Source organism: Eumetopias jubatus, unplaced genomic scaffold (assembly GCF_037043125.1).
Source record: "Eumetopias jubatus isolate StellerSeaLion01/CBP00866 unplaced genomic scaffold, mEumJub1_p1.0 scaffold_8, whole genome shotgun sequence".
In the NCBI taxonomy this organism is placed as follows: Eukaryota; Metazoa; Chordata; class Mammalia; order Carnivora; family Otariidae; genus Eumetopias; species Eumetopias jubatus.
The window spans coordinates 29,409,077-29,435,105 of NW_028274814.1; the positions used below are offsets into that span (position 1 = coordinate 29,409,077).

Below are 26,029 nucleotides of genomic sequence, written 5' to 3' on the forward strand. Positions count from 1 at the left end.
AAACCAAACTCATTAATAAATGAGGTAGTTATTCATCCTAGATGAAATAAAAATGTATAATCACAATGTATTAAATCCACTGTGGCTAAGAGTCACATGCCAATAATTATGTAAATTCAAAATTAATCAAGCTGAGAGTTATAACCTAACTGGGAGACTAGTGGAAGAGTGGAGGGCAAGCGCAGAAGGGAACAGGTGAAATAAATGCTCTTCTTTATTGTCAGAATGACAAAAGATAATCTCAGTATTTACACATCATGGAGAAGCAATACGCAAATCTACTTGACATATATTAAGGAAAATATATGTGCATTTACTACTTTGAACAGACACATCTACCTCGGTGGAGGGAAAGAGAAGTGATAATAGATAATAGATAGATGGAAAGATGATAAATAGATAGAGAGACAGATGATAGAAGACAGAGAGCTGATGGGGAATAGCTGTTGGATGAATACAAGTTAGATAAATGCTAGATGATAAGCTAAACTAAGCTAAGCTAAACTAAGCTAAGCTAAGCTAACTCCTTGGTCAAGAAGGAACCAGGCTTAGCTTTGCTTCCTGTCTCTTTGGGGAAGTCAGAGGAGGCCCAGACTGGCCTCGCACAGGAAGGAGTACGGGGGGATTTACACCAGACCATACTCTTCATCCGTGTCCTCCGGGAAGAGTCAGATACCAAGAAATGTTATCAATCTAAAAACTGTTCATACTCAAAGACTGATTCTGCCTCACATATTTCAGAAATAACCTTTTCCTTTTCTTTTTAACAAATGCAAGGGTTCTCCGAATTCACATGTGGTACTTTAAAATGCAAACAGCAGCATGTAATTAATTTCAAAACAGAGATGTTGTTATTTAGAAGAAGCTTAAATCTAAAGGGAAAGAAGATATCTCTGCAAGTGCTTGTAGTAATGACCACGCGGTATTTGTTTTTTTCCAGTGCTTCAGGCTTTAAGAGCTCTGGGTGTCCAATTAAAGATATAAATCTGAAAAACAAGTGGAAAATCTAAGTCCAACAAAGCCTACTCAAATTTCAGTCAGTATTTCAAAACACCACCCAAGACAAAACTAGAAACTACCGATTTTGAACTGTCCTGCTGGTAACACAGATTTCTCTGTCTTCAACCCCCTCCCCTCCTACCATCCTCCACGGGACACCCACTCATTGTTGCCATGGAAATTGTGCTTTTAAGGTTTCCCTCTGAGATGTTACTTGTTGTATGGTAAGGTGGAGACCTCTAGTGTCCTAAAATTGTATGTCCTCCAAGTATAAGTTATGGTACTGGTATTTATGATGAAGAATTTATCAAGAGGAAAGTTGATCCTACTAGCCAAGCTTCGTCCTAAAATAGCTGAACCCCAGAGCGAAATAAAAATAAAAGTCTTTTGTATTTTGCGCTCCTTATGTGTCTGCTCAACCATAACAATTATCCAAATCATTTTATCACGGTGAGTATTTGACTCCCCGAGGAGGTATGTTTCACAAGCAGCCTATAAACTGGCCCAATCCTTTTTCAAAAGGAAAAAAATAGAAGCAATTGTCCTACTCTGGAAAATAGTATGGAGGTTTCTCAAAAAGTTAAAAATAGAACTACCCTACAATCCAGCATTTGCACTACTAGGTATTTACCCAAAGGGTCCAAAAATACTGATTCAAAAGGACACATGCACGCTGATGTTTATAGCAGTGTTATCAACAATAGCCAAATTATGGAAAGAGCCCAAATGTCTGTCAACTGATGAATGGATAAAGAAAATATGGTTCTTATATATATATATATATATATATATATATATATATATATATATATAATGGAATGTTACTCAGCCATCAAAAAGAATGAAATCTTGCCATTTGCAATAACATGGGTGGAGCTAGGAAGTATTATGCTGAGTGAAATAAGTCAGAGAAAGACAAATATCATATGTTTTCACTCGTGTGGAATTTAAGAAGCAAAACAGATGAACACAGGGGAAGGAAGAAAAAGAGGATAAGAGACTATTAACTACAGAAAACGGACTGAGGGTTACCAGAGGACAAGGGGGTGGGGGACAGACTGTATAGGGAAGGGGCACCAAGGAGGGCACTTGTGATAAACACCGGGTGTTACATGTGAGTGATGAATCACTAAGTCCTACTCCTGAAACTAATATTACACTCTATATTAACTAACTGGAATTTAAATAAAAACTTGAAACAAACAGACAAAAAAGCAACAATTGCCAGCAATAGAGTTCCATATGTACCTTGACCTCACCAATCCCAGAACAACCCATAGAAATATACGCTTCTGGATTCTAACATAAATGGAATTTTATGGACGATGGTAACCAAACTTTCCCATTGGTTTTCAGTATGATTTATTACCTCTCCCCAACCATGAGCTTGTCTTCATGCCTTCACCCTCTTGATCTAAACTAGGGAGTTCTTAACCTGGGGTTTGTGAATGGGCCAAAATTTCCCAATTTTGCATATGTGTAGAAATATGTATTTTCTTGGGTTTAATTTTCTCTTTATTGCTGGTTTTAAGAAATTTGATTATGATATGCTTGATGTAGTTTTCTTCATGATTTTTGTTTCATGTCATTGGATCTACTGGTTTAACATTTTCATATTTGGAAAAAGGGGTCAGTATTTCTTTATTTTTCCTGTCTCTTCCTTCCTTTGGGAACTGCACATATATTTGACCATCTGAGGTTTATCCCACAGCTCATCAGCGTTGTTGTTTCTGGGGGAGGAGGGTCACTTTTCTCCCTGGGTTTTATCTTGGATGTTTCCTACTTCTACATCTTCAAGTTTACAAATCTCTTTTTCTGCAGTATCTAATCAGTGCATTGTTCATCTCAGACATCGTAGACTTTACCTCTAGAAGGTTGCTTTTTAAAATGCCTTTCATGTCTAAACTAACAGGTTCAATATTTCTGCTTTTTGAACTTATAAATACAGTTAGAATAACATATTTAATGCCCTTGACTATTAACTTTATTATCTGGGTCATTTCTGGGTCAGTTTTAATTGCTTTTTTCCCCTCCTTATTATGGGATTTATTTCCCAATTTCTTTCTATGCCTGGTAGTCTTTAAGTTTTTATTTAAATTCCAGTTAAATAATATACAGTGTTATATTAGTTTTGGGTATACAATATAGTGAATCAAAAATTCTATACATCACCTGGTGCTCATCACAACAAGGGCACTCCTTAATCTCCAACACCTATTTAACCCATCCCCCCCTTACCTCCCCTCTGGCAACCATCAGTTTATTCTCATAATTAAGGGTCTGTTTCTTGATTTCTCTCTCTCTCCCTTTTTCCCTTTGTTCGTTTATTTCTTAAATTCCTCATATGAGTGAAATCATACGGTATTTTTCTTTCTCTAACTTATTTTGCTTAACATCTAGTTCCATCCACATCGAGGTAAATGGCAACATTTCATTCTTTTTGATGGTTCAGTAACATTCCATTGTATGCGTATACCACATCATCTTTATCCATTCATCAGTTGATGGACACTTGGGCTGCTTCCATAATTTGGATATTGTAGATAATGCTGCTATAAACATTGGGGTGCATGTATCCCTTTGAATTAGTATTTCTGTATTCTTTGGGTAAATACCTAGTACTGCAATTGCTGGATCATAAGTTAGTTCTATTTTTAACTTTTCAAGGAACCTGTTTTCCATACTGTTTTCCACAGGGGTTGCACCAGTTTGTATTCCCATCAACAGTGCAAGAGGGTTCCCCTTTCTCCACATCCTCGCCAACACCTATTGTTTCTTGTATTGTTGATTTTAGCAATTCTGACAGGTGTGAAGTGATAATCTCATTGTAGTTTTGATTTGCATTTCCCTGATGATCAGTGATATTGAGCATCTTTTCATATGTCTGTTGGCCATCTGCATGTCTTCTTTGGAAAAATACCAATTCATGTCTTCTGCCCATTTTTAAATTGGATCATTTTTTGGGTGTTGAGTTTTATAAGTTCTTTATATTTTTTGGATACTAACCCTTTATCAGATATGTCATTTGCAAATATCTTCTCCCATTCCATTGGTAGGTTGCTTTTTAGTTTTGATGATTGTTTCCTTCACTGTGCAGAAGCTTTTTAGTTTGGTGTAGTCCCAATGGTTTTTTTTTTTTTTCATTTTATTATGTTATGTTAGTCACCATACAATACATCATTAGTTTTTGATGTGGTGATCCACGATCCACTGTTTGCGTATAACACCCAGTCCCAATAGTTTATTTTTGCTTTTGTTTCCCTTGCTTCAGAGACATATCTAGAAAGAAGTTGCTATGGCCTACGTCAAAGAGGTTACTGCCTGTGTTCTCTTCTAGGATTTTTATGGTTTCAGGTCTCACATTTAAGTCCTAAATCCATTTTGAGTTTATTTTTGTGATAGTGTAAGAAAGTGGTCCAGTTTCATTCTTCTGCATGTGGCTGTTCAGTTTTCCCAACACCATTTGTTGAAGAAACTGTCTTTTTCCCATTGGATATTCTTTCCTGCTTTGTCATAGATTAATTGATCGTATAGGTGTGGGTTCATTTCTGGGTTTTCTATTCCATTCTATTGATCCATGTGTCTATTATTTTGTGGCAGTACCACACTGTTTTGATCGCTACAGCTTTGTAATAGAGCTTAAAGTCCAGAATTGTGATGACTCTAGCTTTGCTTTGCTTTTTCAAAGTTGCTTTGGCTATTCAGTGTCTTTTGTGGTTCCATACAAATTATAAGATTATTTGTTATAGCTCTGTGAAAAATGCATTGGTGTTTTGATAGGAATTGCGTTAAACGTGTAGATTGTTTGGGGTAGTATGGACATTTTAACAATATTTTTTATTCCAGTCCATGAGCACGGAATGTCTTTCCATTTCTTTGTGCCCTCTTCTGCCTGGTAGTCTTCTGAATGGATGTCAGAGATGGCAAATTTTCTTTTTGGTTATTGGATATGTTTGTACCCCTAAAATATTTTTTGAGCTTTGTTCTGTGATGTGATAAAGTTACTTGGAAACTGTTTGCTCCTTTCAGATCTTGTTTTGAGTTCTCATAGGAAGGACCAGAAAAAAACATTTCGTTTTTCTGCACTACTGAGGCAAGATCCTTCTTTGTATTTCAGCCACTGCCCTCACTGCCCTGTAGCGGAAGAGGAGTTGCACTCTAGCTGTTGAAAACGGGCAATATCTTGGGCTCTTTGTGAGCTCTGGGCACTCTTCTCTCTAGTCCTTTCTGATAGTTTTGCCCCCAGCCACAGGCAGTTTCCTCGTGCACATGCAGAACACTGGAGTGGTACCCTCCACAGACCTTAGGATTCTCGTTGCCCCCATCTCTCTGATGCACTGTCCTGTGAACTCTGGCTGCCTTAGATTCTCTGGACTATCCGCTTCTATCAGCTCAACTCAAGGAAATTGCCAGAGTCTCCCTGGATTCCCCTTCCATGACCTTGAACCAGCTGGTACAGGCTAAGGCTCACCTCATTTGTTTCCCATCTCTTGGAGATCACTGTCCTTTCTTACCTGATATCCAATGACTTAAGTGTTGTTATTTCTTTTTTTTTTTTTAAGATTTTATTTATTTATTTGACAGAGAGAGACAGACACAGAGAGAGCACGAGCAGGGAGAGCAGCAGAGGGAGAAGCAGGCTCTCCACTGAGCAGGGAGCCCAATGTGGGGCTCGATCCCAGGACCCTGAGATCAGGACCTGAGCTGAAGGCGATGCTTAATGACTGAGCCACCCAGGTGCCCCTTAAGTGTTGTTATTTAATTTATTTTGTTGTTTTTTAGTTATTTCAGGCAGGAGGGTAAATCCGGTCCCTGCTACTCCATTTTGGCCAGAAGTAGAATGCTCAAGCATCTTTCCTAATCATGTGTCTGTGCGTGCACGCACGTGCATGGGTGTGCAAGAGAGCATGAAAGAGCATCTTTGATCTTCTCATGTCAAAATCTACTCTAGAATTAAAAATATTTAGGCTGACATAAAAAAAATGAAATCTTGCCACTTGCAATGACGGGGATGGAACTGGAGGGTATTATGCTAAGCAAAATAAGTCAATCAGAGAAAGACAAGTATCATATGATCTCACCGATATGAGGAATTTGAGAAACAAGACAGAGGATCATGGGGAAAGGAGGGAAAAATGAAACAAGATGAAACCAGAGAGGGAGACAAACCATGAGACTCTTAATCTCAGGAAATAAATTGAGGGTTGATGGAGTTGGGGGGGGGTGGGAGGGATGGGGTGGCTGGGTGATGGACATTGGGGAGGGTACGTACTATGGTGAGCGCTGTGAATTGTGTAAGACTGATGAATCACAGACGTGTACCCCTGAAACAAATACTACATTACATGTTAATAAAAAATAATAAAAATAAAAATAAAAATATATATATTTAGGCTGGCTCACAGAGGGTTTAAGGAATGCAAGGGAGGTCATTTTCTTATTGGTGACACTGACAACAAGAGGGCTTAAGGAATGCAAGGGAGGTCATTTTCTTATTGATGACACTGACAACAAGTTTTAATATTTAGAGATCATTTGTTTTTAAGTAAGCCTCACCTTTATAGAGTTGTGGAAACACACAGAAAATTATAATCTTTGTACATAAAACAATAGCACTTGAGCAATTGTACTCATGAATGGGGCAGCAACAAACCTAGGAATTCTGACAGTATCAGTTGTGCCTAGCAGCCCTAAGTGTTGCAGGAATTATTAACTCAAGCCACTTGTTATCCACTTATACTCTACCAGTGTGCAGAGGCACAGTGGTCAGGATGTTCTTATCTGATCAATCAGGAATTTATTTAATATATAGCGTGAGGCAGGGACATAACATTATTGATTTTTCCAATGGATAACCAACTGACTCAATACTACTTACTGATTGGATAATGTGTTCTTTCCCCACTGATTTAAAATTCTATCTTTGTCATGTATTATTTTACCACACACACTTAGAGTATTCCCTATTATGATCTACTAAGCTATTTATTCTTCCACCAACAACCAACTATTCCGATTACTATCACTTTATAATATGCTTTGGTATCTTGTAAGGCAATTGTTCTTTTTCAAAAACTTTTTCTTGTCTAGTCTTAGATATTTACCAGTACAAATTAACTTTAAAATCAGCTTAAATTTTACTTTTGAAACTCCCACTTAAAATTTGTATTGGGATTGCATTGAATTTATAAACTAATTTTAGGATAGTGGATTTCTTTCACATCTTTAAGCAAATTCTAAGATAACTAAATCTTCCTTTGCCTAAATATGGCTTCCTAGATTTTTCTTGCTGTAAATTTATCACACTTAAAAGCCCCTCCTCCAACATCCAGCAATTGCCTGGGTTCATAAGTGGATTTTTCCGGTTACTAATTAAACTTGAGGAACATACTAAGGTGCCAGGTATTGTCGTAAGTGCTCATTTAAAAGGGTTAATACCTCTAACATACTTAGAAGCATGTCTGGCCATAGTAGGCAAACACATGCTAGCTATTATCACCAGTATTATTATCGATATAGAAACCTTTTGTTTTTCTCTTTTTGAGCTATGTTAATAAATGGCCCCTGGGTAACAGTGATAAGTAGCCATATCATAAGGTAAATTATGTGCTAAACCAGTGGTCAACAAACTTTTTCTGTAAAGGACTAGACAGTAAACATTTTTGGCTTTGCAGGCCATACAGTTTCTGTTGCAGCTACTCAACCCTCTGTACAAAAGCCATGACAGCAAATATGGAAACAAATGGGTGTACTGATACAACTTTACTCACAAAGCAGAGTTTTGTCTAAGGACTCAGAATTTGCTAATCCCTAGAAAAAGTCAAGAAGTCATTTCTGATCGTGATGCCCCACATCTTAGAATGATCCCTCTGTCTTTCTGAAGTGGCTTGGCATCATAGGAAATAGGAGATAATAATGTTAGACTCTTGGAGATTTCCTAAATCAGAGTGAAGTTTCTGAAAATGTGTTAAAGGGCTGGCGTGGGCTCTGTCTGTCCTCACAACCTTTTTCCTACACAGTTAATGAGCATACTGCCAGACTTCTTCTGTTGGGGGGCAGTCCAAAGTTAAAATGTCTCTTAAATGTGCTTGTCATGGCATTAACCAACCTTTTAACACATTTCACCAAACGCATAATGAACTAACCTTTCTACCATGCAAGACTTGTAATTTTGCCATTGGGAGTAAATGCATGAACAAAGAAACTTCTCTTGGTTTGCTACCTTAATCCTAGCTATTTTTCCCTTTCCATGAAAAATAGCTTTTCACTAGGTTGACATTCCTGCTATAATATCTCCTCCAAGCTACAAAGTGAAAGATATCCTACTGTAGGTTTACTCACTTGAATCTAAGTGGAGGAGATTATCTTACTGTTATCAGACCGCGGTGTTTGGAAATCCTTTCAGGAATAACTGAAATGGAATTCCAATTGGAAACTCTAAAAAGCATATGTAAAATGAAACAGAAAGAAATACTCCAACTGGGGGCCAGGGGAGGAACACTGGTATTAAGTCTTGTATAATGAGGTTACAAGGAATAGCAAACATCTGGATTCAGTTCTTTCTTCCATAAATCCTCTGAGGCAGCTCAGATTGGATGGTGAAAAATGTCCTTGGTCACGTAAAACCTTTACACTAAACACCCTTTTAGCCCTCACTATGACTGTGAAAATGAAAATCACAGTGAAATACCATCACACATCTGCCAGATGACAAAACTTAAGGTGGACAAAGAAGTAAAGCTGCAAGAACCCTAACCCACTGCTGGTAGAGATATAAATTAGGACAATTGTTTTGGAAAAAAGTTTGGCATTGACTAGTGAATTTAAACCTAAATATGTCCTAAACTCAGCCATTGCATTTATGGAGAAATTACTGTTAAAGCTATTAACCAGAAGACAGTAGGAGAGTGTATATATAGCAACACTGTTTATAATAGCAAAAACCTGGAGCCATTCCAAATGCCCAGCAACATATGAATGGATCACTAGTAACACCTAAAGAATTAATAGATCTCGGTGCTAAACATCCACAGCTTCTAATATCTCCAAAAGAAAGACAACCCGATTTTGTCTCATGAAAGAACAGAACACTATCATCCTGGCCAAAAAATAAAAAATAAATCAAACCTGAGTCTAGCCAAAACTTTATATCCATCCAAGTATTAATTTATAGGAAATAGAGAAAGAACACAGAATAATATGTCAAAGTACACCTAGGGAATGGAATCAACAAGATCCAAGCGGGGCAATTCCATAAGACAAAGGTTTTCCAATAAATAAATTTCAAGGAAAAAGGGGGAAGAAGTAAAACTATAGATTTAAAAGGACTTAAAAGACATCAATTCATCACAGTGTGTGAGCCTTACCTGAATCCTGATTTAAAAAACTGCAAAAAAAAAAAAAAAATGACATGAAGCCTTTGGAAATTTGAACACTGAAGAAATGGTGATATTAAAATTATTGCTAATCTTCTTGGTATAATAATGGTATTGGGGTTATGTCTTAAAAACTTCTTTAAAGAAGTTTAGAAATACATGTACAATATTTTATGTATTTAGAGATACAGTGAAATGATTTGATATATGTAATTTGCTTCAAGAATGGAAAGAATGAATTCAATGGGAACATGGATGAAACAAGAATTGGTAATTGCCAAACTTAGGTAATGGGTACATGAAGATTTATTATACTATTCTGTGTTTGTATATGGTTGGAATTCTCCATGTAATAAAAAGGTCTTTAAAAGAGGATAGTTATGTACATTATATTCAATGACATGTAACAATTAACAATGTACAGTTTATGCATTAGCAAGTTTGAATCACAAAGACACAAAGTTGAGTAAAAGAATCAGGTCAAAGGTGAATGCATATACTTTGATTCCATATATGTCAAGTTCATAAACAGAAGTAAAAAGAAGCAAAAAAATTGATTTAAAAAACATAAAGTGGGGCACCTGGGTGGCTCAGCCAGTTAAGCATCTGCCCTTGGCTCAGGTCCTGATCCCAGGGTCGTGGGATGGAGCCCGTATCTGGCCCCTGCTCAGTGGGGAGCCTGTTTCTCCCTCTCCCTCTACCACTCCCCGTTTGTGCTCATGTGTGCAGTCTCTCTCCACGTCAAATAAATAAAATCTTTAAAAGTGAAATAAAAACAAAAAATATAAAGCAAAGGAAAGAAATTAAAGCAAAAATCAAATAGTGGGGGGGGGCGGAGGAGTAGGAGACCTGGATTTCGTCTGGTCTCAGGAATTCAGCTGAATAGGGATCAAACCATTCTGAACACCTACGAACTCAACAGGAGACCAAAGAGGAGAGTAGCAACAACTCTCTGAACAGAGAAGCGACCACTTTCTGGAAGGTAGGACGTGCGGAGAAGTGAATCCGAGGCGATATTCGGGAGGATAGACGGCGGGGGAGGGGGCCTCCGTCGGCCGCTTCTGGCAAGTGCTAGAGCCGCGGAGCACAAAATCGGACCTTTTAGAAGCCGGCTCCGCTGAGGGACGTCGCTCCAGTGGCTAAGCGGGGGGTGGAACCCTCGCGGGACAGTGTGGTCTCAGGACCCTCGGGGTCACAGAAAGACCAGGGGTGCGTGAGTGCGGCAGAGCTCCCAGGGATCGGAGCGGGGAAGCCGGCTGCAGAGACGGAGCCGAGGCGGCGGTTCTCAGCTCGGGGTGGCCATAAACTGTGATCCGTGGCCCAGTCGGGCCACTGCTCCTGCAGCAGGGACCCAACAAGCGGCAGAGCCGGGGAGACTCCCCTTCCTCCCCCGGGAGGAGCGGCGCGGGAGCGCACTGCAGGGATCTGCTGGGTTTGGAGACTCCACACGGGGTCATGTGCCAGACATAGAAACGCTCGGTCACAGGCCGGGTGAGCACGGAGTGCGGCCGGAGACCGGGGACACGGGAGTGACGGCTTTTCTCTGGGGGCGCACTGAGGAGCGGGGCCCCAAGTTCTCAGCTCCTCCGGGAGGAGACTGGGAAGCCGCCATTTGCACTGTCCTCCTCCCCAAAGCTGTACCGGGAGCTTGCAGGGAACAAAAGCTCCTGAGAACAAACCCGAGCAGCTTGCTTAGCCCGGACACACAAGGGCGGGGCAATTCCGCCTCCGGCAAAGACATTTGGGACCCACGCCAACAGGCCCCTCCCCCAGAAGATCAGCACGAACAGCCAGCAAGCCAAGGCCAAGTTTACCGATCAAGGAGAACAGGAGAACTCCAGCGCTAGGGGAATACTGCACATAGAATTCATGGCTTTTTTGCCATGATTCTTTAGTCTTCCAATGTTAATTTTTTTTAACTTTTTTTTTGAATTTTTCTTTTTCCCTTTTTCAACCAATATTTTATCAATCCCTTTTGTAAAAAAACATTTTTATTTTTCATTTTTAGAGTCATTTTCTATCCCTTCATAGTAGTTACCCTTATTATTGGCATATATATATAAGTTGCTCTCTCATTAAAATTTTGAGATACACTTTCTTCTAACAGATCAAAAGATACCCTAAATCACTAGTGTATGGCTTTGTTCTAGTCTCCTGCCTGATCACATTCTCTCCCTTTCTTTTTCTTTTTCTTTTTTTTTTTAAATCTTCTTCTTTCTTTTTTCAAACAACTTCTTATCGTATCAATTCCTTTTATGAAATCTTTTATACTTTTCATCTTTACATTCATCTTCCATCCCCTCATTGTTATCAACCCTTATTTTGTACATATATAAGTCTTTCTTCCTTTAAAATTTTAGAAGGCCCTTTTTTCTAACAGACCAAAATACACCCAAAATCTAGTGTGTGGCACTGATCTATACGCTAGCCTGATCATATTCAATCATATTCGGTTTTTTTCGTATTGTTCTGTTTTTGTATTTATCTTTTTCTTTTTGTTTTTGTTTTTCTTTCTTTTCCCTTTCTTTCTTCTTTCCTTCACTTACTTTTCCCCTGGTTTCAGATCTTTTCTGATTTGTATAGAGTATATTTGCTGGGGATGTTGTTCACCTGTTAGCATTTTGTTCTCTCATTCATCTATTCTCCTCTGGACAAAATGACAAGACGAAAAAAATCACCTCAGCAAAAAGAACAAGAGATAGTACCATCAGCCAGGAACCTACTCAATACGGACATTAGTACAATGTCAGACCTAGAGTTCAGAATCATGACTTTAAAGATACTAGCTGGGCTTGAAAAAAGCGTGGAAATTATTAGAGAAATCCTTTCTGGAGAAATAAAAGAACTAAAATCTAACCAAGTCGAATTCAAAAAGTATATTAATGAGGTGCAATCAAAAATGGGGGCACTAACTGCTAGGCTAAATGAGGCAGAAGAGAGAATCAGAGATATAGGAGACCACATGATGGAAAATAAAGAGGCTAAGAAAGAGAGAAACACCTACAAGATCATGAGGGCAGAATTCGAGAGATAAGCAATACGATAACATGAAACAACATTAGAATAATTGGGATCCCAGAAGAAGAAGAAAGAGAGAGAGCGGCAGAAGGTATATTGGAGCAAATTATAGCAGAGAACTTCCCTAACGTGAGGAAGGAAACAGGCATCAAAATCCAGGAGGCACAGAGAACCCCTCTCAAAATCAATAAAAATAGGTCAACACCCCGACATCTAATAGTAAAACTTACGAGTCTCAGAGACAGAGGGAAAATCCTGAAAGCAGCTCGGGAGAAGAGATATGTCACCTACAATGGTAGAAACATTAGATTGGCAACAGACCTATCCACAGAGACCTGGCAGGCCAGAAAGGACTGGCATGATATCTTCAGAGCACTAAACGAGAAAAATATGCAGCCAAGAATACTATATCCAGCTAGGCTGTCCTTGAAAATAGAAGGAGAGATAAAAAGCTTCCAGGACAAACAAAAACTAAAGGAATTGGCAAACACGAAACCAGCCCTCCAAGAAATATTGAAAGGGGTCCTCTAAGCAAAGAGAGAGCCTAAAAGCAGCATAGACCAGAAAGGAACACAGACAATATACAGTAACGCTCACCTTACAGGCAATACAATGGCACTAAATTCATATCTTTCAATAGTTACCCTGAATGTAAATGGGCTAAATGCCCCAATCAAAAGACACAGGCTATCAGATTGGATAAAAAAACAAGACCCATCGATATGCTGTCTGCAAAGGACTCATTTTACACCCAAAGACACCCCCAGATTGAAAGTGAGGGGGTGGAAAACCATTTACCATGCTAATGGACACCAAAAGAAAGCTGGGGTGGCAATCCTTATATCAGACAAATTAGATTTTAAACTAAAGACTGTAATAAGACATGAGGAAGGACACTATATCCTACTTAAAGGGTCTATCCAACAAGAAGATCTAACAATTGTAAATATCTATGCCCCTAACATGGCAGCAGCCAATTATATAAGGCAATTAATAACAAAAGCAAAGAAACACATTGACAACAATACAATAATAGTGGGAGACTTTAACACCCCCCTGACTGAAATGGACAGATCCTCTAAGCAAAAGATCAGCAAGGAAATAAAGACTTTAAATGACACCCTGGACCAAATGGACTTCACAGACATATTCAGAACATTCCATCCCAAAGCAAGGGAATACACATTCTTCTCTAGTGCCCATGGAACATTCTCCAGAATAGATCATATCCTAGGTCACAAATCAGATCTCAACCGGTACCAAAAGATTGTGATTATTCCCTGCATATTTTCAGACCACAATGCTTTGAAACTAGAACTCAGTCACAAGAGGAAAATCAGAAAGAACTCAAATACATGGAGGCTAAAGAGCTTCCTACTAAAGAATGAATGGGTCAACCAGGAAATTAAAGAAGAATTAAAAAAATCCATGGAAACCAATGAAAATGAAAACACAACTGTTCAAAATCTTTGGGATACAGCAAAGGCAGTCCGAAGAGGAAAGTATATAGCAATACAAGCCTTTCTCAAGAAACACGGTCTCAAATACACAACCTAACCCTACACTTAAAGGAGCTAGAGAAAAAATAGCAAATAAAGCCTAAACCCAGCAGGAGAAGAGAAATAATAAAGATTAGAGCAGAAATCAATGAACTAGAAACCCAAAGAACAGTACAACAGATCAACGAAACTAGGAGCTGGTTCTTTGAAAGAATTAACAAGATTGATAAGCCCCTGGCCAGACTTATCAAAAAGAAAAGAGAAATGACCCAAATCAACAAAATCATGAATGAAAGAGGAGAGATCACAACCAACACCAAAGACATACAAACAATTTTAAGAACATATTATGAGCAACTCTATGCCAGCAAATTAGATAACCTGGAAGAAATGGATGCATTCCTAGAGATGTATCAACTACCAAAACTGACCCAGGAAGAAATAGAAAACCTGAACAGAACTATAACCACTAAGGAAATTGAAGCAGTCATCAAAAATCTCCCAACAAACAAAAGCCCGGGGCCAGATGGCTTCCCAGGGGAATTCTACCAAACATTTAAGAAATTAATACCTATTCTTCTGAAACTGTTCCAAAAAATAGAAATGGAAGGAAAACTTCCAAACTCATTTTATGAGGCCACCATTACCTTGATCCCAAAACCAGACAAAGACCCCATGAAAAAGGAGAATTACAGACCAATATCCTTGATGAACATGGATGCAAAAATTCTCACCAAAATACTAGCTAAGAGGATCCAACAGTACATTAAAAGGATTATTCACCATGACCAAGTGGGATTTATCCCTGGGCTGCAAGGTTGGTTGAACATCCTCAAATCAATCAACGTGATACAATACATTAACAAAAGAAAGAACAAGAATCATATGATCCTCTCGACAGATGCAGAAAAAGCATTTGACAAAGTACAGCATTCTTTCTTGATCAAAACTCTTCAGAGTAAAGGGATAGAGGGTACATACCTCAATATCATAAAAGCCATCTACGAAAAACCTACAGCAAATATCATTCTCGATGGGGAAAAACTAAGATCATTCCCCCTAAGGTCAGGAACGCGGCAGGGATGTCCACTATCACCACTGCTATTCAACATAGTATTAGAAGTCCTAGTCACAGCAGACAACAAAAAGAAATCAAAGGCATCCAAATCGGCAAAGAAGAAGTCAAACTCTCACTCTTTGCAGATGATATGATACTGTATGTGGAAAACCCAAAAGACTCCACCCCAAAACTGCTAGAACTCATACAGGAATTCAGTAAGGTGGCAGGGTGTAAAATCTATGCGCAGAAATCAGTGGCATTCCTATACACCAACAACAAGACAGAAGAGAGACAAATGAAGGAGTCGATCCCATTGACAATTGCACCCAAAACCATAAGATACCTAGGAATAAATCTAACCAAAGAGGCAAAGGATCTGTACTCAGAAAACTATAAAATACTCAGGAAAGAAATTGAAGAAGACACAAAGAAATGGAAAAACGTTCCATGCTCATGGATTGGAAGAACAAACATTGTGAAGATGTCAATGCTACCTAGAGCAATCTACACATTCAATGCAATCCCCATCAAAATACCATCCACTTTTTTCAAAGAAATGGAACAAATAATCCTAAAATTTGTATGGAACCAGAAGAGACCCTGAATAGCCAGAGGAATCTTGAAAAAGAAAAGCAAAGCTGGCGGCATCACAATTCCGGACCTCCAGCTCTATTACAAAGCTGTCATCCTCAAGACAGTATGGAACTGGCACAAAAACAGACACATAGATCAATGGAACAGAATCGAGAGCCCAGAAATGGACCCTCAACTCTATGGTCAACTCATCTTTGACAAAGCAGGAAAGAATGTCCAATGGAAAAAAGACAGTCTCTTCAACAAATGGCGTTGGGAAAATTGGACAGCCACATGCAGAAGAATGAAACTGGACCATTTCCTTACACCACACACAAAAATAGACTCCAAATGGTTGAAAGACCTAAATGTGAGACAGGAGTCCATCAAAATCCTAAAGGAGAACACAGGCAGCAACCTCTTCCACCTCAGCCACAGCCACTTCTTCCTAGAAACATCGCCAAAGGCAAGGGAAGCAAGGGCAAAAATGAACTCTTGGGATTTCATCAAGATAAAAAGCTTTTGCACAGGAAAAGAAACAGTCCACAAAACCAAAAGACAACGACAGAATGGGAGAAGATATTTGCAAATGACATATCAGATAAAGGGCTAGTATCCAAAATCTATAACGAACTAATCAAACTCAACAGCCAAAGAACAAATAATCCAATCAAGAAATGGGCAGAAGACATGAACAGATATTTTTCCAAAGAAGACATCCAAATGGCCAACAGACACATGAAAAAGTGCTCAGCCTCACTTGGCATCAGGGAAATCCAAATCAAAACCTCCATGAGATATCACCTCACACCAGTCAGAGTGGTTAAAATTAACAAGTCAGGAAATGACAGATGTTGGAGGGGATGCGGAGAAAGGGGAACCCTCCTACACTGTTGGTGGGAATGCAAGCTGGTGCAACCACTCTGGAAAACAGTATGGAGGTTCCTCAATAGTCGAAAATAGAGCTACCATACGATCCAGCAATTGCACTACTGGGTATTTACCGCAAAGTTACAAACGTAGGGATCCGAAGGGGTACGTGCACCCCGATGTTTATAGCAGCAATGTCCACAACAGCCAAAGTGTGGAAAGAGCCAAGATGTCCATCGCCAGATGAATGGATAAAGAAGAGGTGGTATATATATATACAATGGGATATTATGCAGCCATCAAAAGGAATTAGATCTTGCCATTTGCATCAACGTGGATGGAACTGGAGGGTGTTATGCTGAGTGAAATAAGTCAATCAGATAAAGACATGTATCCAATGATCTCACTGATATGAGGAATTCTTAATCTCAGGAAACAAACTGAGGGTTGCTGGAGTGGTGGGAGGTGGGAGGGATGGGGCGGCTGGGTGATAGACATCGGGGAGGTTATGTGCTATGTTGAACGCTGTGAACTGTGCAAGACTGTTGAATCACAGAGCTGTACCTCTGAAACAAATAATGCAATGTATGTTAAGAAAAAGAAGAAGAAGAAGAAGAAGATAGCAGGAGGGGAAGAATGAAGGGGGGAAATCGGAGGGGGAGACGAACCATGAGAGACGATGGACTCTGAAAAACAAACTGAGGGTTCTAGAGGGGAGGGGAGTGGGGGATGGGTTAGCCTGGTGATGGGTATTAAAGAGGGCACATTCTGCGTGGAGCACTGGGTGTTATGCACAAACAATGAATCATGGAACACTACATCAAAAACTAATGATGTAATGTATGGTGATTAACATAACAATAAAAAAATTAAAGGAAAAAAATCATATAGTGGTCACCTCTGAGACATTAGGGAGGGACCCAGAAACCTCCTAAGATATGGTTATAGTCTATTTATTGGACTTTTTGGTTAATATATGGATATTTATTGTTTTTTAAACTGTACTTTTGCCTTTTCCTATACTGTTATGTATACTGTATTTAAAAAAATTTTAAAAATCAAAATATGTCACCACCAACACAATATCGAACTTAGGAACTTTATAACACCCTGTGTCAACTGGAAATTAGATGTCTAACTTACTAAATTTAAGTAAAGCCTCCCAAAGATTAGCATGCCTATTTTTTTTAAGTTGTACAACTCATATGTTATTTAAAACCTTCAGGGAATGATTCACTTTAGAAAACAGTCCTACTGATAATTGAGAGTTAATTATTCAAGAATCAGGAGGTTTTATCATTATTTTTAACAGAAATGTCTATAAGCTGTACTGCACAGTTCACTGAACTGCAGTTCAGTTTGTCCTACTGACTTAGGGCAAGCATTAAAGATAGTTCCAAGGGAATCTTAAGTTGTGTCTACACTGAGGATCACTGGCTGAAAGGTTACTGCCTGTAACAATAGCTTCTCAGATTCATTTAAAACCCAAAAGAAGTAGAGAAAAGAAATCCCTTGTTTGTGTGTTTTGATTACTAATTTACGCATAGTGAGTACCATGGCAGAGACTGCCCTCTGTTCTCCAACATCCTTTTCCTTCCTAATCCTGAACACACAGCTCAGCTAGATTTCCCAGTCAACCATGCAGTTAGTCGAAGCCCCGAGCCTAAGTTCTAGCCAATAAAATGTGGGAGGACATAATGTAAGCTACTTCCGGGCTTAGCTCACAGAAACCCTCCATGATGCTCTGTATTCTCCCTTTACTGTCTGCCAACAGCACATTTACATCTAGGGATGCTGTAGAAGCCACATGTTGAATAAGGCAGTGCCTTTATCAGCCTGGTTCCTTGGAGACTGCATGGAACAGAATTCTCCATCCACACACCTATCCATCACAAACATCCATCTGGAACTTAACATGAGCCAAAAAGGAAGTTCTACTGCACTGGCACCAATAGTCCAGAGTTATCTTACAACAGCCAGCACTGATCTAACCAGGACACAGCCCTATGCTCCGGACAGACCTTAACACAGACACTGGTCTCTGTCCTCATGGAGCTTATAGTCTGATAAAGTAAACAGATGAAGGTATGGTTAGTAATGATGTGAAGTGCTTTATAAAGAAGGGAAGAGGGGGGCGCCTGGGTGGCTCAGTTGGTTAAGCGACTGCCTTCGGCTCAGGTCATGATCCTGGAGTCCCAGGATCGAGTCCCGCATCGGGCTCCCTGCTCAGGGGGGAGACTGCTTCTCCCTCTGACCCTCTCCCCTCTCATGCTCTATCTCATTCTCTCTCTCAAATAAATAAATAAAAAATCTTTAAAAAAAAAAAAAGAAGGGAAGAGGAAAAGAAGAAAGAGGGATTTGTAGTAAAGAATAACAAAGAAACAAAACAAAACAAAACAAAACAAAAACCCCAGATTTTTAGATAGGAGATCAGGGAAAGTTGCTCCAAGGAAATGACATTTAAACAGAAACTTGATGAATAAGCAGGCATTCATCAGATTAAAGAAAAGGAAAGTAGTTTTTCCAGTAGAAGAAGTCATGATTTTTAAGGTACCACAGTAGAAAGAGGCTGGTACATCCAAGACTCTGGAAGAAGGGGGGGGGGGTGGCTAGAACCTGAGTTAGAGACATGGACAAGGTGTATCAGGTAGATGCTTATAGGCAGTATTCAGCTAATAATACTGTTGGTCACAATAGCAAACTACTGAAATTTTTAAACATGGGAGTACCATGATCAGATTTAATATACAGAAGATTACTCCATGGGGTTATATGAACACCTTGGAGTGGAGAGGGCTAAAACTCACAGTATTGGACAGGAAGCTACCACAAGTGTCCACACAAGAGGGGAGGCAACTATATAGGTAGAGGAAAAGAAACAATTTTGGGTTATATTTTAGATCTAGAATCTGTGGAGTTTGGTTATAGATTACATATGAAGGCAACAAGGGGAAGTCTCAAGGACAATTCCCAAGTTTCTGGCATGAGCCATGGTTTGGGTGGTCTTTACTTAAATAAGGAGAAAAGCAAGATGACCAAGTGGTGATGTTAAGAGATAGTTAGCATATGATCCTGGAGATTAAAGTTTTGGGTGGAAATCTAAAAATTGGGAGTCTTAGCATATGGAAACTGTTTAAAGTCATCAGGAAGGATTATATTACCCAAGGAGAAAGTGTTGGCGAGAGGAGAACCCAAGACTAAGTGCAAGGACCTAAAAACCAAAACATGACAATTAGACTTGGCATCTTTCAGATCACTGTAGACTGGCCAAGAGCAGTTTTTATGGAGTGCTGGAGCTACACACCACACTGGATGAGGTAGAAGATAAACAGGGACACAGGAGAATAAAACTTATACAGAGAAAAGCTTCAAGGTGCTTGGGGTTTTCCTTTGTTTTATAAAAATGAAATGATCATATATGTTTTAATGCATGTATTTCTCACTCAGTAGTTCCTCATGGAAACCCTCCACATCATCCGGTAAATTTCTAATTCATTCATTTTAATGGCTGCATCACATTCTATGGTAAATATTTGCAATTTTGTCAACCATTTCCCCATTAATAAACATTTAGCTTGTTTCCAGTTAGTGGATGCTACTAGCAAAATAGTAATAAATAGTTGTATATTTGCTTTTATTTGCTTTTATTTCCATGAGACAGATATTCAGGGGCATAAGTGCCAGGCTGAATGTCTATTGCCTCTTGGCTTTCCAAAAAGGCACTTTACAATTCCAACAATGATGACTGAGAACATGTTCCCTCACATTCCCACAAGCAACATAGTTCTTTTTAACTTTGCCAGTCTGATGGGTATAAAGTGATATCTGGTATAGTTTGTATTTCCCTAATTACATGTAAACTGCAACATCTTCCTATATTTCCTGCCCATTTAGGTTTGATCTTCTATAACATTTCTATTCATATCATTGATTCATTTTTCCATTTATTCATTTATTTTTTAATAAGTTTTAGTTCCCAGTTTGGGTCAGAAAAACTAGAATACACTTAGGTTCATTTATAGGTTTGTTTAGGATGCTATGAGTATGAGGAAAGTATGAAAGGATATATGTTAATTGATAACACAGGGAATTAGGGGTCCCGTGTGTGTGTGTGTGTGTGTGTGTGTAAAGAAAGAGGAGAATCAAAGTGATTACAAGAAAGAGGGAAGATGGCAGAGTAGTAGGATCCTGAGCTCACCACTTCCCATGGACACACCAGGGCAACAACTATATATACTTCAACTCCCTCTGAAAACAACCTAAACCCTGGCAGAACAGATCTGCCACAGTGAAAGTCATAAACAGAAGGCCACATCAAAAACAGTAGGAGGGGCAGAGCTGTGGTCAGCTGTGGTCAAACCACCTGTGTGGCTCCCCACAAACAGGAGGGACATCACAAGCATGGGGAAGCAAGGGGATCAAGACCCACACAAGACACCTCTGTCCCTGGGGACCTGCACTGAGACGGTGAGACCACATAATGTCTGGCTTTAATAATCAGCGGGACTTAACTCCAAGACAGCTCAGGAGCTGTAGGAAACCAGTCTCTACTCTTTACGAGTCAGAGTGCTGCATCACTTGGCAGGAGACCCAGCACAGAAATAGCAGTTTGAAAAGTGCCTGGGTTCTAAGTGAAGAAGACTTACTGACTAATTTTAGGACATGTGCGAGAGGAGCAAAGATCTGCGGGAGCTTTCTGGGGAAACAGAAGTGCTAGTGGCACCATGTTTCTTCACTTCCTTCAGCCTAGATAGCCAGAGGCTTGAGGCAGTGGATTCTGACACTCTACCTTGCTAGCACAGCTTGCCCTGCCCTGGCATTCCCCAACAGAGCCACTCCACCCAATCTGCAACCCTGGCAGGCATCCCCTCCAAAGTGGCTCCCATGTCATCCCACCCAGCAGGCAGCCTCAGTCAGGACCAGTGTCCCCCCACCCCTTGCCAAAGAAACTACCATACCACAACACTGAGGCAATCCCAGCTGGGACAACGCACCTCTGAAGAGACTCCAGACCTGGAATGGGGGCAAACTCCACACACCAATGCACCCACAGTAGTCAAAACCATGGCTCTTAGCCAGCTGCACTGGGAGCAGGGCCTGCCTACCATTACACTTGTAGCTGTGTGGCCAATCATTGCAGACAGGAAGGCTGAGGGCCAGGCCTGCCCACCAGGATGTCCACCGTGGCTACAGCAGGGCTTCTCAGGCAGCCATGTAAAGAACCATGCCTGCCCACAGTACACCTGCAACAGTCACAATCCAGCCAAAACAGGAGGGCACATGCATCCCACACAGGGGACACCCCTGGAGTGCCTGGTTCTGGTGACCAGGGAGGATTGTGCTACAGGACACCACAGGACACTTTCTACACAAGGCATCTACTTTCAAGACCTGGAGATGTAGCTGACCTACCTAATACACAGAAATAAACACAGAGTCATACAAAAAGAGGGGACAGAGGAATATGTTCCAAAGAAAATAAGACAAAGCCACAAAAAAAAAAAAAAAAGAGCTAAAGAAAATAGAGACAAGCAATCTACCTAATAGAGTTTGGAATAATGGTCATAAAGATACTCACCAGACCCCCCCCCCCAAAAAAGTGGATGAACTCAGTGAACACTTCAACAAAGAGAGAGAAAAAATATGAAAAAAAAAAAACAGAACTAAAGAATACAATAACTGAAATAAAAAACCCTATAGGGAATCAGCAGCAAATAGAGAATGGAGAAGAATGGATCAGTGAGCTAGAAGACAGGGCAGTGAAAAGAACTCAGGCTGAACAGCAATGAGAAAAAAAGAATTTTTAAAAGTGAGGATAAGTTAAGAGACCGCTGGAACAATATCAAGAATACTAAAATTCACAATATAGGGGTCGAGGAAGGAGAAGAAAGGGGGAAAGGGGCAAAAACCTATAATCATTACACAAAAACAAAGAGAAAGCATTCCAAGCATAACACTAAAGAAATTCATCAAACCATTAGGAAAGAGAATAAGAGAAGAAACAGAAGAACTATAAAAACAACCAGAAAACTAACAAAATTGGTAATAAATACATACCTACCAATAATTACTTTAAATGTATATGGGTGAATTGCTCCAATCAAAACACATTGGGTGGCAGATTAAAAAACCAAAAAAAACCAAAAAACAAAAAACAAGACCCATCTATATGTGCCTACAACAGACTCACTTCAGACCTAAAGACACATACAGACTGAAAATGAAGGGATGCAAAAAGATACTCCATGCAAATGGAAGTGGAAAACAAAAGAGCTGGGGTAGCAATAATTATACCAGACAAAATAGATTTTAAACAAAGACTGTAACAAGAGATGACAGAGAAGGGCATCACAAAGCGATAAAGGGAGGGGCGCCTGGGTGGCTCAGTCAGTTAAGCGGCTGCCTTCTGCTCAGATCATGATCTCAGGGTCCGCGCATCAAACCCTGCATCAGGCTCCCTGCTCAGGAGGGAGTCTGCTTCTCCCTCTCCATCTGCTTCTCCACCTGCTCATGCTCTCTCTCACTCTCACTCTCTCAAATAAAATAAATAAATAAAAATAAAGATAAAATCTTTAAAAAAACCAAAATGATAAAGGGATCAAGAGGATATAACAATTGGAAACATCTAAGCAGCCAAATATTAAGTATTAAGCAAATATTAAGAGATGCAAAGGGAAATTCTGACGGCAATACAATAATTAATAGTAGAGGACTTTACGGAGGGGGAGACGAACCATGAGAGACGATGGACTCTGAGAAACAAACTGAGGGTTGCTGGAGTGGGGGTGGGGTGGGAGGGATGGGGTGGCTGGGTGATAGACATTGGGGAGGGTGTGTGCTATGGTGAGCGCTCTGAATTGTGCAAGACTGTTGAATCACAGACCTGTACCTCCGAAACAAATAATGCAATATACGTTAAGAAAAAAAAAAAGAAGAAGAAGATAGCAGGAGGGGAAGAATGAAGGGGGTAAATCGGAGGTGGAGACGAACCATGAGAGACGATGGACTCTGAAAAACAAACTGAGGGTTCTAGAGGGGAGGGGGGTGGGGAGATGGGTCAGCCTGGTGACGGGTATTAAAGAGGGCACGTTCTGCATGGAGCACTGGGTGTTATGCACAAACAATGAATCATGGAACACTACAACAAAAACTAATGATGTAATGTATGGTGATTAACATAACAATAAAAAATTAAAAAAAATAGTAGAGGACTTTAATACCCCAATTACAGCAATTAGTTCATCTAGATAGAAAATTAATAAGGAAAGAGTGGCTTTGAATGACACATTAGACCAGATAGGCTTAAAAAATATATACAGAACATTCCATCCAAAAATAGCAGAAGACACATTCTTTCCAAGTATACATGGAACATTCTCCAGAATAGATCACATGTTAGGCCACAAAATAAGACCCAATAAATTTAAATTAAAGTCAAATCAAGCATCTTTTCTGACCACAATGGTATGACTCTAGAAATCAATTACAAGGAAAGAACTGGAAGAAACACAAACATGTGGAGGCAAAACAACATGCTACTAAACAACCAGTATATAGTGAAGAAATCAAAGAGGAAATTTAAAAATACCTGGAGACAGGGTGCCTGGGTGGCTCAGATGGATAAGTGTCTGCCTTCATGATCCCAGAGTCCTGGGATCGAGTCCCGCATCAGGATCCCTGCTCAGTGCAGAGCCTGCTTCTCCCTCTCCCTCTGCCATTCCCTCTGCTTGTGCTCTTCTGTCTCTCTGTCAAATAAATAAATAAAATCTTATTTAAAAAAATACCTGGAGACAAATTAAAATGGAAACAGTACAATTCAAACTCTTTGGAATGCAACAAAAGCAGTACTTACCTGAGGGAAAGGGGGAGTTTATAGCAATACAAGTCCATCACAAAAAACAAGAAAAATCTCAAACATTCTAACCTTATACCTAAAGGAACTCCAAAAAATCCCAAAGTAAGTAGAAAGAAATAATAAACATCAGAGTGGAAATAAATGAAATAGACACTTAAAAAAGGAAGAAAAGTTCAATAAAGCTAAGAGCTAGTTCCTTGAAAAGATAAAATTTATATAGCCAGATTCATCAAGTTAAACAGAGGACTTAAATAAATAAAATCAGAAACAAAAGAGAAGTTGCAATTTAAAACAATACACACACAAAGGATTAAAAGAGACTATTATTAAAAATTATATGCCAACAAATTGGACGGCCTAGAAGAAATAAATTCCTAGAATCATGTAATCTTCCAAAACTGAATCAGAGAGAAATAGAAAATCTGAACAGACCAATTACTAAGTAAAAAAATTGAATCAGTAACCAAAAGGTCTTAACAAACAAAAGTCCAGGACCAGATGGCTTCAGGGAGATTTCCACCAAACATTTTTTAAGAAGTTAATACCTATCCTTCTCAAACTATGCCCAAAAAACAGAAGGAAAGATAATGCTTCCAAATTCATTCTATGAGTCCAAAATTACCCTGATTCCAAAATCAGAAGACACTACAAAAAAATAAAATTATAGACCATTATCCCTGCTGAACATAGATGCAAAAATCCTCAACAAAATATTAGCAAACTACATTCAACAACACATTACCAGCATCATTTACCACAATCAAGTGGGATTATTCCAGGGATGCAAAAATGGTCCAATATATGCAAATCAATGTGGTGTACCACATTAACAAATGAAGGATAAAAAAATCATATGATCATCTCAGCAGACACAAAAAAAGTATTTGACAAAATTCCATATCCATTTATAATAAAAAGTCTCAACAAAGTGGGTATAGAGGGACATATTCATATAATAAAGGCCACAAATCACAAAACCACAGCTAACACTGTACTCAGTGCTGAAAAACCAAAGGCGTTTCCTCTAAGATCAAAACTACACGACACTGACGAAAGAAAATGAAGATGATACAAATGGAAAGATACACCATGCTCATGGATTGGAAGTGATAACAGTGTTAAAACGTCCATACTACAGAAATCAATCTATACATTCAATGCAATCTCTAACAAAAGAGCAATTTTATTTTTCACAGAACAAGAACAAAAAATTCGAAAATTTGTACAAAACCAAAGACCCTGAATAACCAAAGCTCTCTTGAGAAAGAGGAACAAAGCTGGAGGTAAAACAATCCAAGATTTCAAGATATACTACAAAGCTATAGTAATCAAAACGGTATGGTTCTGGCACAAAAATAGACATAGAGATCAACAGAACAGGATAGGAAGTTTCTATGGTCAATTAATCTATGCCAAAGGAGGAAAGAATACACAATGGGGAAAAGACAGACTCTTTAACAAATGGTGTTGGGAAAACTGGACAGCTACATGCAAAAGAATGAAACTGGATCACTATCCTACATCACACCGTATGCAAAAATAAACTCAAAATGTAATAAAGACCTAAATGTGAGACTGAAACCATAAAAGTCATAGAAGAAAACATAGGCAGTAAACTCATAGACATTGGCCCTAGCAGTATTTTTATGGATCTATCTCCTGAGGCAGGAGAAACAAAAGCAAAATTAAACTATTAGGACTACACAAAATAAAAAGCTTTTTCACAGTGAAGGAAATCATCAACAAAACGAAAAGACAACCTACTGAATGGGAAAAGATA

At 39.2% G+C, this 26,029-nt stretch overlaps 1 long non-coding RNA gene across 1 annotated transcript in view; it reads right to left on the reverse strand.

The window, feature by feature from the left end:
- Nucleotides 1-26,029, reverse strand: part of LOC148163673 (uncharacterized) — a 129,236-nt gene that overhangs the window by 45,984 nt on the left and 57,223 nt on the right. The window contains exon 2 of the long non-coding RNA XR_015768803.1: nucleotides 23,983-24,139. This is a non-coding gene — a long non-coding RNA (uncharacterized LOC148163673). The remainder of the gene's footprint in view (nucleotides 1-23,982; nucleotides 24,140-26,029) is intronic.